Genomic DNA, 6,008 nt, shown 5'->3' on the forward strand with positions numbered 1-6,008 from the left:
TACTGGTACAGCCTCTCCTCACTTAACGATGGAGTTCCATTCATGAGATCACATCATTAAATGAATTCGTCGCTAAGTGAGGAGCATATTATAATGGTAGTGGGTTTGTGTCAACTAGCTTTGATAATTTTTTAATGTCATCTTTGCACCATTTATAACATTTCTGGTATATTTTTACATATACAGCAGCGTACTGTATATTGTAATAAACAGAAGAGAGGAAATCAACTCTAATATACATTATTTAGGTATGAATACTGGTCAGACAGCCCATTGTAAGTCCGAGGCATTGGTAAAGGAGTACGTCACTAAGTGAGGAGAGGCTGTATTTAGTTAGTTACAGTAATTATTTGTTTATTTACTGATTCAATGACAGTAGTTATTAATTTGTTATTTATTTAGCATATCATATTTATATTCTATGATATTTTCAACTTACGATGGGTTCATTAGAACATAATCCCATTATAAGTCAAGGAGCATCTTCCTGTGCCTTTAACAGTGATGTTTCTACTGTTGGTGTAATTCTAAACTTTTGATCATGTTGGTGCTTGAAAATAAAGAATGGGCGAGTGTTTTGGTTGTAAGAATTGTTTAGCATGATAAATAATAATAATAATAATCTTTATTTCTGCAAGTACATGTACAGTAAATCCTTGACTTACAAACATCTCGAGAATCGCGTGTATTGTCTATAATATTCATTATAGAGGAAGTCTTCAACTTAGAACACATTGGGGACTTTCTGTATTGTGTATAATAATGATATTATACACAATACAGCTAGCCCTCCACTTTCACGAGCTTCAAATATTCGCAAATGCCCATCTGCCCAATCATAATATGTATATACAATACAGTGGACCCCCGAGTTTCGTGATTAATCCGTTCCAGAGAGCCTGTCGAAAGTCGAAAATCACGAAACTCAAAACCATTTTCCCCATAAGAAATAATGGAAATAAAATTAATCCGTTCCAGACACCCAAAAATATTAAAATATTTTTTTTTTTAATTAAATAAAGATTTACATAGTGAAATCAATGACAAATCAAGTACATGTACATGCATATAAAAAATGATAATAACATTACACTTACTTTTACTGAAGACTTCTGGGTGGATGGAAGACGGGAGGAGGGGATAGGAGGAAGGTGTACACTATTGTTTGGAAGGAGAATCTCCTTCCATTAGGACTTTAGGTAGCAAGTCCTTATCTGGGGTTACTTCCCTTCTTCTTTTAATGCCACTGGGAACAACTTGAGAGTCACTGGACCCCTGTCGCACAAAATATCTGTCCAGAGAGGTCTTTTTCTGGCGTTTCTTTAAGATTTCCCTGAAGTGGGACACAACACTGTCATTGTACATGTTGCAGATATGGCTTGTTTCAGCATGGTCAGGGTGATACTTTTCAACAAAACTTTGCAACTCATTCCACATTCTACACATGTTCTTAATCACTGAAGAAGGCACCTCATTCACTCCCTCTTCCTCCTCCTCTGAATCAAGTTCCTCGGCTGTGGTCTGATGCTGTTCCAGTTGAAGCTCTTGCAGTTCGTCAGTGGTTAACTCTTCCCTGTGGTCCTCCACTAGCTCTTGCCTGTGGTCCTCCACCAACTCTTCCACATCCCCGTCACTCACTTTATTTACCAAAGGGCTTGCACTAGCTTTCCTTGGGTTCATGATGACTTATTTAGCAGTTGCAAGCACAAAAAACAATGGATTATTATCAAATGTATTGTATGAACCCATGGGGTGATGGTCACGTGTTGGTAAACAATGGCACATTGAGCGTGAATGGCATGGGAGACTCGCTTTGTGTGCATGGTGACGGGTGGACGGGTACTGGACGGTCGCCGAAACATGAGTTTTTTCACGAAACTCGAGGCCAAATTTAAAAAAAAAACTCACCGAAGGTCGAATTTCACAAAAGTCGAGGGTCCACTGTATTTTATGAAGTTTTCATGTGTTTTATGATTGTTCGTGGTTCAGTAGGTTAAGGAAGCAATATTGTTAGGCTAAGTAAATGTTATTATTGTATTTTGCTGCATTACATTTGCACATCAAAACATTAGCAAACACTACAGTATTATTATATTTCCCTACATGATATTTATGCACCAAGCATTTGCGAATTTTCAAGATTCGTGAGGTTCTTGATTCCCAACCCTTGTGAATATGGAGGGCCTCCTGTAATGATATGATACACAAGATTCTCAATGTGTTTGTAAGCAAGGACTAATTGTACAAGGTATACAGACCATAGCTGACATCAGTGACATACTACTATGTATACAGAAAATCCCTTGTTATGCAGAGCATTTCCTGCAACTTGGGTTACTGTATTTTGCAGCTTATTAGACACATTTTTTTTTCTATAAAATGTCTCCAGAAACCACCCTGCATCCTATAAACTGATGGTCAGTGACTGGAGCGGGTTATTTGTGTATCATTCCAGTCACGGTATTGTGCCTTTTTTTGTTATTTTGAGGTGTGGGGTGGGCTGTAGCTCTCCCAGTTATATCTGATGCTGAACCATTGAAATAAAACAAATCATAAGCTGTGAAATACAGTAATTTTGTCCCCAGGATGCGACCCACACCAGTTGGATTACTGGGTTAAGGCTCAAACCTCCATCACTAACTGGTTACAAACCATGCCATGTTTATTTCTCCTGGGTGACTTAGTTATTTTCTTTCTGTGAGCAGCGACCAACAAGATTTATTCTTGTGAGGCAAGCCGTCGTGACCACAACGTAACCCTAAACTTTGTATAACTACAACAATTCCTGTAGTATTATGAGGCGCAATCTAAGAGGAAACAGCACCAAGGCCAGAAAGAAAACGCCGAAAAATCAACTATTCAACAAGTGTAGTCAGGAGGACGCCGGCCCAGCAACCACCCCACTCACCACCACTCAAGGCGACACCACAACAATAACAACAAACATGGCTGCCACCAGCCCATCCTCCCCTCTCTTCCCCGGATTCAACCAACCAAGTAGTCTCTCAGGTATGACCAACGATCCAGATACCCTAAAGTCATGCATCTCCAACTTAGTTATTGAAAATATGAATCTTCGAGAGACGCTAACAAAACTAGACACCAGGATGACACAACTCGAGAACAAAATCCTCAGTCTTGAACAAAAGTTATCAACACCAGGAATGACAAACTGTGGCAAGACCATCCAGACAGTCATAGATAGCCATACCCAAGAAATAATATCTCTTAATACAAAGGTTGAAGAAGCAGTAAAAGAATGGAAGAACAACTTAGATAACCAGTTCAGCGACTACTTTGCTCTCCAAGAAGATAAAACTGAACAAGATAAACTATCGGACGCAGTAATAGTTAACAGTCCACTTTTTCCCAGTGATATGAACCAAACAAACAGTAAAGAAATTACTCTGCAGATCATAAAGGACCAAACAAGTGTTATTGTACCAGAGTCTGAAATAAAAGAAGCCAGGTTACTAGGATCTCATGGTAGAAAAAGTGTTATGCTTAGATTCCACTCATATGACAGGAAAAAAGACTTAATTATTGCATCTATTAAAGTAAAGAAAGAGGTATACATAAACGAGTGTCTTACCAAAAAACGTCAGAACCTCCTGTATAGAGTCAGAAAACTTAAACGGGAGAATAACGACACAATACACCAATGCTTCACACGAGATGGGAAAATTCTTGTTAGGAAAACAAATGTAGGTCAACAATCATGAACGAGAATGATCTATCACGATTTCTCAGGGATACTAATCTTACAGAGAATAACTAAACAATGTCCAACTTAAAAGCCTACGTAGTGTAGTGTATGTTTTGCTCCATTATTGTTCAAATTTCATTGTGCAATCTCTCAGCATTTAAATAATCAACTACCTCATTTTGTGATTTTACTAGTAAGCATAAGTCACCTTATGTAATTTTCTTATTTACTATTGTTTGCTTAAACATTAGCTGAATTGATACTTTCTCTGTCCATATTACTACCTCATATTTTTTTTAAATACTATCAACTGATATTACCTACTAAAATTAATAATTATCATTTTTACTATAATTTCAATTTACTCTTAACATTTTTGACATTTAATAACCATTACTTGTCTAATTACCTTTACCTGTTTTATACCACATTTACTATCTTAGAGTACTCTTAATTACCTTGTATTGCCATATAACCTCTAGTATAACTACCAGTGCAATATTGAATGAAATAAACATTACTTTTTCACTTTTTTTGTAATCATTATTACTTACTAAAAATTTTATCAAACACCATATTTACTACCAGTCAATTTTACTTTTGTACATTAAACATTATTTTATACTTCCCATAACATTTTGTTGCCAAATTTTCAAGTTTGTATATTCAACTCCAACTTTTATATTATCCTTTGTACCTGTCTACCATCTTACTATCATATTATAACCAAGACATTACCATTATTCATTGTTCTTACCTGTCCATTTAATTTTGTGTACCACTACTTGTTTTTTTTAGTCACTTTTTATTGTGTGTGCAATTAGTGTATATTCCAATTACTTTTCTGCAAGTACCAAAACTATCTTTTGCTAGCTAGTACCAACTACCTCATTTTTTTTACTTTTTATTGTGCAATAAACTGATCAACTTATTTAATATTACAAATCAGATCTTACTCCTAAACCAATATTATTTCATAGTGACTATCTGTCCATTTAACTTGTTTACCATTACTTAATTGTAGCCCCTTATATATTTTTTGTCCTTTATTTTAGCTTTATATAACTACCTTAGATCATATATTCGCAATTGTTAAACTAATCAAGGTGCTATTCTCAGGTGCTAAAGTTAATAAGTTCACTATTTTGCCATTATACTCCAAAGCTCATTTATTTGATTACCACTTTATTGTTCACCATAACTTATATTAGTCCCTTTTATATTATTTATATGGTGAAGCAATGTAAAAAGAGAGCAAATGAGAGAGTGGGTGAGATGTTATCAACAAATTTTGTTGAAAATAAGAAAAAGTTTTGGAGTGAGATTAACAAGTTAAGAAAGCCTAGAGAACAAATGGATTTGTCAGTTAAAAATAGGAGAGGAGAGTTATTAAATGGAGAGTTAGAGGTATTGGGAAGATGGAGGGAATATTTTGAGGAATTGTTAAATGTTGATGAAGATAGGGAAGCTGTGATTTCGTGTATAGGGCAAGGAGGAATAACATCTTGTAGGAGTGAGGAAGAGCCAGTTGTGAGTGTGGGGGAAGTTCGTGAGGCAGTAGGTAAAATGAAAGGGGGTAAGGCAGCCGGGATTGATGGGATAAAGATAGAAATGTTAAAAGCAGGTGGGGATATAGTTTTGGAGTGGTTGGTGCAATTATTTAATAAATGTATGGAAGAGGGTAAGGTACCTAGGGATTGGCAGAGAGCATGCATAGTTCCTTTGTATAAAGGCAAAGGGGATAAAAGAGAGTGCAAAAATTATAGGGGGATAAGTCTGTTGAGTGTACCTGGTAAAGTGTATGGTAGAGTTATAATTGAAAGAATTAAGAGTAAGACGGAGAATAGGATAGCAGATGAACAAGGAGGCTTTAGGAAAGGTAGGGGGTGTGTGGACCAGGTGTTTACAGTGAAACATATAAGTGAACAGTATTTAGATAAGGCTAAAGAGGTCTTTGTGGCATTTATGGATTTGGAAAAGGCGTATGACAGGGTGGATAGGGGGGCAATGTGGCAGATGTTGCAAGTGTATGGTGTAGGAGGTAGGTTACTGAAAGCAGTGAAGAGTTTTTACGAGGATAGTGAGGCTCAAGTTAGAGTATGTAGGAAAGAGGGAAATTTTTTCCCAGTAAAAGTAGGCCTTAGACAAGGATGTGTGATGTCACCGTGGTTGTTTAATATATTTATAGATGGGGTTGTAAGAGAAGTAAATGCGAGGGTCTTGGCAAGAGGCGTGGAGTTAAAAGATAAAGAATCACACACAGGGTGGGAGTTGTCACAGCTGCTCTTTGCTGATGACACTG

Source organism: Cherax quadricarinatus, unplaced genomic scaffold (genome assembly GCF_038502225.1).
Source record: "Cherax quadricarinatus isolate ZL_2023a unplaced genomic scaffold, ASM3850222v1 Contig759, whole genome shotgun sequence".
In the NCBI taxonomy this organism is placed as follows: domain Eukaryota; kingdom Metazoa; phylum Arthropoda; class Malacostraca; order Decapoda; family Parastacidae; genus Cherax; species Cherax quadricarinatus.